Source organism: Salmo trutta, chromosome 3, assembly GCF_901001165.1.
Source record: "Salmo trutta chromosome 3, fSalTru1.1, whole genome shotgun sequence".
Lineage (NCBI taxonomy): Eukaryota > Metazoa > Chordata > Actinopteri > Salmoniformes > Salmonidae > Salmo > Salmo trutta.
In genome coordinates, this window is record NC_042959.1 from 24,170,037 (window position 1) to 24,182,614 (window position 12,578).

General features: G+C 40.0%; 1 long non-coding RNA gene across 1 annotated transcript; it reads right to left on the bottom strand.

Annotated features, from left to right (window-relative positions):
- Nucleotides 1–1,849: 1,849 nt before the first annotated feature.
- On the bottom strand, nucleotides 1,850–12,347 carry LOC115170858 (uncharacterized). The gene is made up of 2 exons (XR_003871100.1): nucleotides 12,013–12,347; nucleotides 1,850–2,268 (listed from the first exon to the last, which is right to left on the bottom strand). It is a non-coding gene; the product is annotated as an uncharacterized LOC115170858 (long non-coding RNA).
- Nucleotides 12,348–12,578: the final 231 nt, after the last annotated feature.

Genomic DNA, 12,578 nt, shown 5'->3' on the forward strand with positions numbered 1-12,578 from the left:
AAGGATACCAGATAAATTGCCAAAATGCAGGTCCAACCAAGTGAGGCAACCTTTTCTGTGACCATAGGCAGCACACTATTGTGACTAATTGTAGATAAAATAGTTTTAACATGAACACATAGTTGTCATGTTACAATGTTTACAGAGTGTATATAATGCAAATTATTGACGATGATAATAGTGGTTTAATTCATTTCAAGCACAGTTAACTAAAACGTTTTCCAATGACCCAAACACCAAAGCTCATTGAACTTGTCATGACCATACGAACTTCTCAAATGATGACGCTTTTCACCATTTAAATTGGTTTGACTAAATTTGCTGCCCTCTTCTGGCTAGATGTGTGCATCAACACACTGCATGCCACCTTCTTTTTTTTTAAGCATACAGTCCTATTAAGAATGAACATATTTGTCCCAAAATGTATTCACAGGTCCAGAAAAAGGAAGGTTGGTGAAGTCGGAAGAGATGAAGGCAGGAGAAAACCACCCAGACCAGAGTTAGCTGAAGATGCGACCGCTGAGGCCTTTTGCTCCACCATAGGAGCTGAAAGGAAGAAATCAAGTAAGTCAAGTCCAGCAAAAGTTCAACAACACACTTGATTCAGGAAGAAACATGTTTATGTTAAAGGACATAGTAGACCTCAGTGGCAGCCTGCCTACACGTCAAGCGAAAGAGAAAACATATTTGTTAGGCCGTTTCAGAGGCGCCACGTCATATTCTCCCGCAGACCAACGCATTTGATCTGTGGTTATGTGTTGGGAGTCACATCCATCTTCCATCCATCCAATCCCTAGTGTGTCTTGCTTTACCGTTCAGTCCATTCCATTAATGATCGTGGCGCCTTCCAGCCGGGATTACCGCGTCGCACACAGTGGATTTCCCACCGCGCCCGGTAATGAGCAGCAATGTTGGAATGGGACTCCCATTATGGGAACTTGCAGCAGATTGCTTTTCACCAGAGTGTATTAGAGTGAGAGCGGGTTCGGACGTGCCTTCCTTATTAAATATTATAATTGGCAAAGGGAGGGAGGTTGGAGGTGGCCAGGTAACTGCTAATGGTTGTTTGGTTGTATGGACATAAAAAGTAATGCAATGTACATTTATACGCTTGTTATCGCAACCTGCCCGTCACATATACCCGTGCGTGGCCCTTTCACCGGTGTGCAATTTCACAGCAAACAATTGAAGGGAGTCATGTCAAACTGACCAGTTTAGGAGAGACTGCTATTCATGGTTTAGTATTGCTGAGTGAGAAACTATAGGGTGTCAATTCAATATACCTTGTTGCACCACAAAAATGACCTTTCAGCCGCCTCAAACCAATGCACATGCTCTAACCTGGCCTATGTGATAATGTTAAGAAGGTTGAACTGTGTTTTGTTTGTGAGAAGATTAACTATCCCTTTAATGTTTGTGAGAAGATCAACTATCCCTTTAATGTTTGTGAGAAGATCAACTATCCCTTTAATGTGTGTCAGAAGTTGAACTCTTTTTAATGCTCATCAAATGAGGCATGTCTTGTCTTGTCTTCCTGCGGTTGTTAAAGCTCTGTAATAAAGTAAGGTAACTTGAGACATGGGTTGGTTGTCACAGACAGTGCTCCAGACCTGAGTCAAGTCATACATCAAATACTTGAGATGCACTTGATTATGTTTACAATGGAACTAATGGAATATATAGTCCTAAAAGTGCAATCTCCAAGCTAAATTAAGCATATTTTAAATACTTTAAAGTATTTTAAAGTCGCTTCAATATTTACTTTATCTGAACAGTTATTTGGTAGTGTTGGATATAATCTGAATTACAGAGTGGTGAAAAGCAATATAAACACCCTGTCACTTATGGGAACAGTTTAAACCTTTTTAATCACAACATGTTTTATGGACATCTTTATTTATTGAGACAATAATCATCTTTGTGAATAACAATGTAATAATCATTGCTTGCATCTTGTCAAGACAAACCATATACGTTTTAGCAACTGCATATAATGAACACTTGTACAGTAGAATGAAACTTGAACTGAAACAAACAATTTTCAATATGATTAGAATAGTCATGCAGTATTACTGGGCATCATGTTCCACTGCAGTATGAGCATGAACCACACTGTAGTGTAAAATCTAGATGAATAGAGGTAGTGCCGAGGACCGTGGTGCCATGGTTCTCCCTTGTACTGTAGCAGGTGTCTGTCAGAAGACCGTAGGTCCTATAGGAGATCCCAGTAGCTTTGTCTCACTGCAGCCCCCAGTGGAAGTGGACATCCTGTGGAGATCAGACATAGATAATGTTACCACAGATCAATATTCCTCAGTGTATTTCCTAGATCAACTTCCTGAGATTCTACCATCTGTGACATATAGCTTGAGCCAATAAGTCGCTTCTGGGTTCCAATACTATCCATTGGTCTCTACCCTCTCTCCTTGTTGATTACCCATGTTCTACTGATCGTAAAGATCTGGGAAGGTCTTTTCGTTGACACGGTCTAGTTTCTGATAATGACAATGATTTAGTTATTTGCAGATCTGCAAGGGAACACGTTTTTGGTTTGGAATTGGGCCATATAGACACGCAATACCTGCCAACCTCAAGACTGCAAACAATGTCAGTCTTACCTACATATCGCGTACCATTTGAATGCACTGATTTGATGTCTTACCCAAATAAATTATCTTACTGCACTGGCAGACAATTTACCTTATTTTAACCTAAAAAAGCCTTGATACAAATCAGAATATCTTGATACAAGACTAAATATAATGATGCATTTTATGGGCAAGCGAGATCAAAATACGTAATTTTACCTTCATTATTTCAATACTAGACTATCAATCTAGGTAAGATTGCAATTTTTTTGAAAGCAGTACTTAGGTTGGCTTCTGGGGGCCTCAAGACAGTGAAGGGATTCTGTCTGAGTGTCTCAGCTGAAATGAGGGCTGTATTTGGGTTGTCTTGTCATTTCTCTCACCATTTAATTGTTGGCATTCTTTGGCATTCTAGTTGTGAATTTGTTGAGGTAATCTGAAGAGATTTTACCCCATGCTTCCTGAAGCACCACCCACAAGTTGGATTGGCTTGATGGGCACTTCTTACGTACCATACGGTCAAGCTGCTCCCACTACAGCTCAATAGGGTTGAGATCCGGTGACTGTGCTGGCCACTCCATTATAGACATAATTCCAGTTGACTGCTTCTTCCCTAAATAGTTCTTGCATAGTTTGGAGCTGTGCTTTGGGTTATTGTCCTGTTGTTGGAGGAAATTGGCTCCAATTATGCGCCGTTCACATGGTATGGCATGGCGTTGCGAAATGGAGTGTCCCTTCTTCAAGATCCCTTTTACCCTGTAAAAATATCCCACTTTACCACCACCAAAGCACCCCCAGACCATCACATTGCCTCCACCATGCTTGACAGATGGCGTCAAGCACTCCTCCAGCATCTTTTCCTTTTTTCTGCATCTCACAAATGTTCTTTGGGATCCGAACACCTCAAACTTAGATTCGTCTGTCCATAACACTTTTTTCCAATCTTCCTCTGTTCAGTGTCTGTCTTCTTTTGCCCATCTTAATCTTTTCTTTTTATTGGCCAGTCTGAGATATGGCTTTTTCTTTGCAAGTCTGCCTATAAGGCCAGCATCCCGGAGTCGCCTCTTTACTATTGACGTTGAGACTGGTGTTTTGCGGGTACTATTTAATGAAGCTGCCAGTTGAGGACTTGTTAGGCGTCTGTTTCTCAAACTACACACTCTAATGTACTTGTCCTCTTGCTCAGTTGTGTACGGGGAACTCCCACTCCTTTTTCTATTCTGGTTAGAGCCAGTTTGTGCTGTTCTGTTAAGGGAGTAGTACACAGCGTTGTACAAGATCTTAACCCTTGTATGAGATCTTAACCCTTAAGATGTCAACTGCTAATTTTCAGATTTACACCACATAAACACAGCCATTTTCACTGGACTATCTGTTGCTGCCAAGTCATGATTTCCCTGGGGGTTAGCCTTGCAATAACCAAGTGGTGAGACACATAGCCCTCTATATTTAAATGTTTCAGGTACACCCCGATAGGTGTCTGCGTCACATACAGTATCTTCTATTGACATCATCTTCTATTGTTTGTCCTCATGTGTCTGTTTTTCAGCATAAAGTACTCCGTAGCCACTTAGTGTGGACACCAGGTGTCTATTGCACACACACACAATAACAGTCTCTCTCCTTCACTTCATCCCTCTCCCCCTTCTCCCTAAATCCTCAAGGTTATATCAGCTGTTTTGGTAAACCCCTCCCGCATCTGAACTGGCTGACACAGAGGGCACAGCATGATCATAGGTGAGAGGTTACTTGGTCGGGTCAAAAGGAAGTATTATTAAAGAGATGCTTTACATTGAAATACAGATAGAGATTTAGTAGTCCCAGAGTTAATGATCCAAGGTCAGTTTTGCATTTCACCTCCTGATGATTATGATGACTGACCGTGTTAGAGTAAAAAAACAAGGCTTAATCATGCTCTCTCCCTATCCATCTGTCTCTTGTCTGCTGGTATGTTTGATGTGAGAGAGGAAGCCAGTCCCATCATCGCCACCTCACCCACTCTTAAGATAACCTTCGGGCCAACTGGGGGCCCAAGGCTGGTTAGGAGACACCCTAGAGACACTGTAATTGTGATGAACTGAGAGAATATTAGCGTAGCACTGTAATTCATTAATCATATGCTGTCTGCCTCACTTCTTACCTCTTGCCCTTTCTGTCTTCTACACCTCTCTCCCCACCTCGTCTTTCTCCCTCGTTTTACAATGCACAACATATGTGCAGTGAAGTACAGATTGAACTTGTATTTATAATATAATATTACAATTATCAGAATTATAATGCATGTATTATGTATTTATAACACCTGAGTAATGAACTTCTTTAAATAAAGCATTTCACATTCTCCACTGGACGAAATTGAGTATCTCATTGAAATACTATCCTGTGTCCTCAGATTAATGTAGATGAAGGGAGTTAGATATGCATAGGTTTCTTTTCTGTATATATGAATTACAAATCAGCCTTTACTTAAATCATGTTTATAGTCTATTGCATAGATACAGTGTGTTATCATTGATGTCCCAGGAGCAAGAGTGGTAAACACTGTTGAAGTGTATAATTGTCATACATACATTCAGACACAGCATCATTCAAAGAATGGAGTTTGATATGACTGAAAAAGAATGTCTCAGAGATTCATACCTGAACCGCACATTTATTTGCCAAGGAAGAGTACATGATCAGTGAATATATCAATGTACAGGCTACAATGTGGGGATCTCATGCATGGTAATAAATACAGTACATGTATATAGGACTTGCATCCTTGGCACAATAAAGTTATTATATTCTACTCTATCCTTAGGCTCCATTAATGCCATTCAGACTTGAAGTTGATACAACAACTATGATAGCTGAGGTTCATAGATTGGTATGAATATTAGTTCAGAACCTAACAAATGTGGCTCGCGTCAAATTCGTCGTTGGAACCACTCTAAATGATTGGTCATATTAAAAACCTTGGGACCCAAATGCATAATGAGTGCTCTTCCTCCCCCTTGTGGTGGTCTGGAGTAATGAAGCCTTGACGCTGGGTACCTCGAAGTCCTGCGGTATAAACTCACAACTTTTATAGGAGGAACCACTATACACAGCATTGTATGAGATTTTCAGTTTCTTTGGCAATTCCTCGCATGGAATAGCCTTCATTTCTCAGAACAAGAATAGACTCTCGAGTTTCAGAAGAAAGTTCTTTGTTTCTGGCCATTTTGAGCCTGTAATCAAACCCACAAATGCTGATGCTCCAGATACTCAACTAGTCTAAAGAAGGCCAGTTTTATTGCTTCGTTAATCAGAACAACAGTTTTCAGCTGTGCTAACATAATTGCAAAAGGGTTTTCTAATGATCAATTAGCCTTTTAAAATTATAAACTTGGATTAGCTAACACAATGTGCCATTGGAACACAGGAGTGATGGTTGCTGATAATGGGCCACTGTACGCCTATGTACATATTCCATTAAAAATCAGCCGTTTCCAGCTACAATAGTCATTTACAACATTAACAATGTTTAAACTGTATTTCTGATCAATTTGATGTTATTTTAATGGACAAAAAATGTGCTTTTCTTTCAAAAACAAGGACATTTCTAAGTGACCCCAAACTTTTGAACGGTAGTGTATACACAGTGGCAAGAAAAAGTAAGTGACCCCTTTGGAATTACCTGAATTTCTGCATAAATTGGTCATCAAATTTGATCTAATCTTCATCTGTCACAACAATAGACAAACATAGTGTGATTAAACTTATAACACACAAATTATTGTATTTTTCTTGTCTATATTGAATATATCATTTAAACATTCCCAGTGTAGGTTGGGAAACCCCTAGGCTAATGACTTCTCCAAAAGCTAATTGGAGTCAGGAGTCGGCTAACCTGGAGTCCAATCAATGAGACAAGATTGGAGATGTTGGTTAGAGCTGCCCTGCCCTATAAAAAACACTCACAAAATTTGAGTTTGCTATTCACAAGAAGCATTGCCTGATGTGAACCATGTCTCAAACAAAAGAGATCTCAGAAGGCCTAAGTTTAAGAATTGTTGACTTGCATAAAGCTGGAAAGGGTTACAAAAGTATCTCTAAAAGCCTTGATGTTCATCAGTCCACGGTAAAACTAATTGTCTATAAATGGAGAAAGTTCAGCACTGTTGCTACTCTCCCTAGGAGTGGCTGTCCTGCAAAGACGACTGCAAGAGCAGTATGCTCAATGAGGTTAAGAACAATCCTAGCGTGTAAGCTAAAGACTTACAGAAATCTCTGGAACATGCTAACATCTCTGTTGACAAGTCTATGATACGTAAAACACTAAACAAGAATGGTGTTCATGGGAGGACACCACGGAGGAATCCACTGCTGTCCAAAAAAAAATTGCCGCACATCTAAAGTTTGCAAAAGTGCACCTGGATGTTCCACAGCGCTACTGGCAAAATATTCTGTGGACAGATGAAACTACAGTTGAGTTGTTTGGAAGGAACACACAACACTATGCGTGGAGAAAAAAAGGCACATCATGCCAACATCAAAACCTCATCCCAACTATAAAGTATGGTGGAGGGAGCATCATGGTTTGGGGCTGCTTTGCTGCTTCAGGGCCTGGACAGCTTTCTATCGTCGACGGAAAAATTAATTCACAAGTTTATCATGACATTTTGTAGGAGAATCTTAGGCTATCTGTCTGCCAATTGAAGCTCAACAGAAGTTGGGTGATGCAACAGGACAACGACCCAAAACACAGAAGTAAACCAACAACAGAATGGCTTCAACAGAAGAAAATATGCCTTCTGGAGTGGCCCTGACCTCAGAGTCCTGACCTCAACCCGATTGAGATGCTGTGGCATGACCTCAAGAGAGCAGTTCACACCAGACATCCCAAGAATATTGCTGAACTTAAACAGTTTTGTAAAGAGGAATGGTCAAAAATTCCTCCTGACCATTGTACAGGTCTGATCTGCAACTACAGAAAACATTTGGTTGAGGTTATTGCTGCCAAAGGAGGGTCAACCAGTTATTAAATCCAAGGGTTCACATACTTTTTCCATCCTGCACTGTGAATGTTTACACGGTGTGTTCAATAAAGACATGAAAACGTATAATTGTTTGAGTGTTATTAGTTTAAGCAGACTGTGTTTGTCTATTGTTGTGACCTAGATGAAGATCAGATCAAATTTGATGCAGAAATCCAGGTATTTCCAAGGGGTTCACATACTTTTTCTTGCCATTGTATATATTTATTTTATATATTTTTTGCTATAAAAAGTGCCTTTTAGGAAATGTATCCTTCTACATAAGGTAAAATTTGAACCAGCATGAAAGTATGTTCTGTATCAGAATAGTTGTCAGAGGTGGCTGACAGTAGGAGGTAGAGGTAATAGCCATTTAGAATGTTATAGGAGGTGACGGCAGAAAGGAAAACATTGAGAAGCGATTGACGCCGTTTGGCCAGACGGCAGACTTACAGTGTAAACTAAAGGTGTTTGAACATGATGACTCACATGAGGGGGAGACTCAGGTTAACATGAAGGGACATGAAGAGGAAGATATTGGTAGTTGCAGTGGGTGGGGTGATTAGTGGATAATATGGCTCTGTGTTTGAGATTGTTTTTTTTTTAGGCATACCTCAAAAGGCACTATGAATGTGCTTATAATGTGTCTATATAGGGCAGCCAACAGAGACACAACAGACGTATTGCATATTCAATAAATGATAATGAATTTGTGTATTTTGGGTTTAAAAAACCCTCACACTGTGAAGCACAGAAGGCTGCTTAGGGAAGGACGGCTCATAATAATGGCCGAAACGGAGCAAATGGAATGGCAGTTAATATCACGAGCCCGTCCCATCCACCACCAATAAACAAATGTTATCCTTTTTCCGCTCATCTGAGTTGCTTACATATGGCATGATTCCTATTTGTTTGGTCTTACCATGTACAGCAGATGTTAAAACATTCCTATGACATGTTAAATAAGGCTTTCTGACTCTGTTTTCCCCCCAGTGAAATGGATCACAGGTCGAACGGCAACTACAGAACATCACACTGACAGAAGAAAAACACAAAGTTAGGGTAAAGTTCAGGCTTTAACTCCAAATGTATAAGGTTAGGCATTCACTGAGAATGGTTAAGGTAGGGGATAGGCTTCATCTGCCCATCCGCCATTCCCGCCCATTCACGCCTACAACACACTCGCAAAACCGAAACCTACTTGAAAGTAACAGCGCTCACTGTTACCCCTAGTGGCCGGTTTCCACGTCATCTCCCGGCATCCTCAGACATGGATGGACATCAAATACTGACTTGTATCACGGGTGACCTGGCTGGTCTCAAGTATGAGAGCTGATCTAGGATCAGTTCCCCCCTGTCCATGTAATTGTATTCATTGTGGTCATAAGGCACTCCTGCTCTGAGACGCTTGATACATGGTCCCATGTCACCCAAAAGACACATAGTGCACATTCCTAATAGGCTATTACCTCCCATTCCAATACATTTCTAGAAGACTACTAGAAAACTGAATAGTCAATTTAACACCACATGGTTGAAGGCAAAACTGTTAGAAAACACAAGACTGTTTATTTATCTACTGAATCCATCCTCGGATCATATTATTTTTCTGTTCAAGGCACATTAGGGCCATGGTACCGATCCTTTGAACACACTCAAGGGTGAAGCCAACATGCTCAATGTGTAGCAATCGATTTGGAGACAAAACATCAGATAGTTTTTTCTGCATCCTTTAATATAACTTCACAGAGCAGGAAGTGTGTGAGTCATGAAATTTGCCCTGGTTATCTGCTTTCACACGCTCCAGCCGGCCGGCCAGCCAGCGGCCCATGGAAACGGGACGAGAGGAGCTAGAGCTGTCCGAGTCACACACACTTGCATGCTCCCAGGCTTCACAGCACAAGCAGAAGCATATACACACACAGGCATACACAGGTGCACACACACACACGTAGGTGTGCACCCATGCAAACATACACACACACACAACAAGTGACTTTAGAACCCCTTTATTGTAAGGTTCTTACTTGTGTAATGTACAATTATTTACCACAAACAGGTATAACAGATGTTTTATGCATAAATGTGTTCCCACACTGTAATTACACTGTCTATGCAACTACCATGTAACATGAATAGGTATTTTTTTAAAATGTTTTCTTTATTCATACAAACAAAGACCAGGTGATGTATACACTTAGCTATGGAAGACACCTTTGTCTGAGAGGGAATAATTGTATTTCATCTTGTTATGGAGGGCCTCCGTGTGTGTGTGTGTGTGTGTGTGTGTGTGTGTGTGTGTGTGTGTGTGTGTGTGTGTGTGTGTGTGTGTGTGTGGTGTGTGTGTGTGTGTGTCTGTCTGTCTGTCTGTCTGTCTGTCTGTCTGTCTGTGTGTGTGTGGGTGAGAATATGTGAGGTCAGCTCATCTGACCTCTAGCAGCGACCCCTATGCTATGATTGGTCAGAAGCCCCCCACTGACCCAGAGTGGTATGGCCAATGTGTATGTGTGTGGATTCTTGTGCTTGTGTGTGAGAGGCGAATAATTGGGATTGATAAGCATGAACGAGTTTGTCTGAGATTATTCAGTGTGTATTCCTACTATCCAGCCAATTCAAGAGGGCTTGCCATTCTCTTTGATATTTCACTGATTATGACAATACCAATTTGCCTTGTACAGCATAATGCAATCAAAACATCAAAAGGAAGAGGTGTACATTTCCATGGATGAATGGGATTTGCGTTTAGGCAACACCTCTAATGTAGGCCTGCTCAATAGTTATTTGTTTATTGCTAGCCAATTTAACGCATGAGAATGTTGAATCTGACAAAAAAGTAGGCATTTTCTTCTCAAATAATGTCGTCAATTCCGCCATTGACAAGCTAGCCTACAATGCAACAGTGTTGAAAGTGTTAATAAATTGTTAGCTTTTGAAATACTATAATTCATCTTGACACATAGGTAAAAACAAAGGATGGATATATAAATAGTTGTTTCGATAGTTAAGACCAAATTCACCCCGTTCCCAGTTCACGAGAAGAAACTCCATGATTCTATTGAATAATCGGCCGCCGTAACCGCTTAGTGCCAACATGAAAAAATGCATTTCTATTTTCAAAACATTAATTTTCTATTTGCTTAAGATTGTTCATGTATTATATATAATAACCCACTAAGATGACCAAACCTATGCCTAACTTGGTTGATATTTGAATACAAAATTATTTGAATAGGAAATTGCTCATGCATTTTTTTCAAGTTGTGCACCCGTGTATCTGAAATGAAAAATTGCAAGGGCATGTCGAGCACATTTTGCACAGAACAGAAAGACCTAAACAAGTTGACGTGCATAACAAAGTCGTTGGAAAATAGCTTTCAGAAGATCGGAATTGCATGTAATTGATGTGTGTAATTGGACAACAAATAGACACCATATTGGCAAAATGTCTCACATGTTTGGCACACCATGACATGAATATTGAGAGCCTGTTAATTATTTAGATTAGAAGTAACGAGTCATGCACGGATGTGTGCTCTCACTTGCTTAATTTGAATTCCCAGGGGTGGGATAGAGGTGATAGGGTCTCTGCGTTTTCTGTAACTTTTCCTTATCATAAGAACCCCAACATGAGGTGACTAAATTAGACAACGAATTGAATCAGCATTCACATTATGTTTCGTAATATTTCTATTTCTGTAAAGAGTAAGCTACAATCACAATGGAAATAAAACAAACAAGCGAAAAAAACCTGCAAAAGGGTAACACATCTTCAAAAAGGTAACAAAACGTTGCTTATTCTCTAAAGTCGAAGTAGTTATTAATCTTATTGGTGCTGTGTGTGGTAGCCTAATAAACCGTGAGGTTTGACTGTACGCTTGTTTATTCCATGTGTAACTCTGTGTTGTTGTTTGTGTCGCACTGCTTTGCTTTATCTTGGCCAGGTCGTAGTTGTAAATGAGAACTTGTTCTCAACTAGCCTACCTGGTTCAATAAAGGTGAAATAAATACAATATTAGGCTGTTAGCGAAGAAGGCCCAGCATAGTGGAGGATAAGCTCTTGAAATAACATTGGCGACATGAAACAAGGAGTTGAGTTTACTTTTGAATGGTTGTTTACATCGCTTTAAAATGAATCTCAATAATAACAGCTATCAAACCGAAGCGTTTTTAATATTATTAAGGACGTTCGTTTTGCAGGAGGTAAAATTGAGCTGCAACAAAATAAATCTGGTCAAATTGATTTCCTTCCTAAATTTTTAAAAGCTAAAAGCATTTTGCGTCATTTTAAATTAAAAAACGTGAAATAATTTGGTCACGAATAAAAATGTTTGAGCAAACCACTTGTGGTCAATTACCAAAATATAAACCTGTCAACCCTGTTATATTTTTGTAATTTATTGAAAACATTGAAATATATTTCTTACCGGGTAGTCCATGCTTTACAGAAGGAGAGGTCTGGAGTCTTGGGCGGTTTCTGGGCGAGTGAGATGTCTCCCTGAAGACTTGTCTCTTCAGGCCCTCTGTGCCCACATGTTGATTGGGATGTGTATTGAGACGCAGACTGCATATTCGCCAGGCTGCAAGACTTATCCTTGTCAGCCTATTATTGCTTCATGTTACCGACTCCATCAAACTCGAGCGGATCTGAAATTGAAAATGTACTGCCTCCAGGTCTTTAGGAAACATTTTTAGGGGGGCTCTTTTTATGGAAAAGGTTTGTTTGGTGTAACCTAGGTGCTCCAGCTGGTGGATGCTGCTATAAGGGCAAAAATTATTCTGACCAGTATTTCTTTCATGTTATGTTATATTTAATGAGCCTCAACGCGCATTAATATGGACTAATAAAATAGTGATTGACTTTCGCTACAGCACAACTAAATTAGGTAAATTATTGTTTCAAACATTGTATGAGCATAATGAATAACACATTATTATTATGAACAAGGGCTCACCTCAAATAATCCCCCTGCACAGTGCATTTGATTTCGAA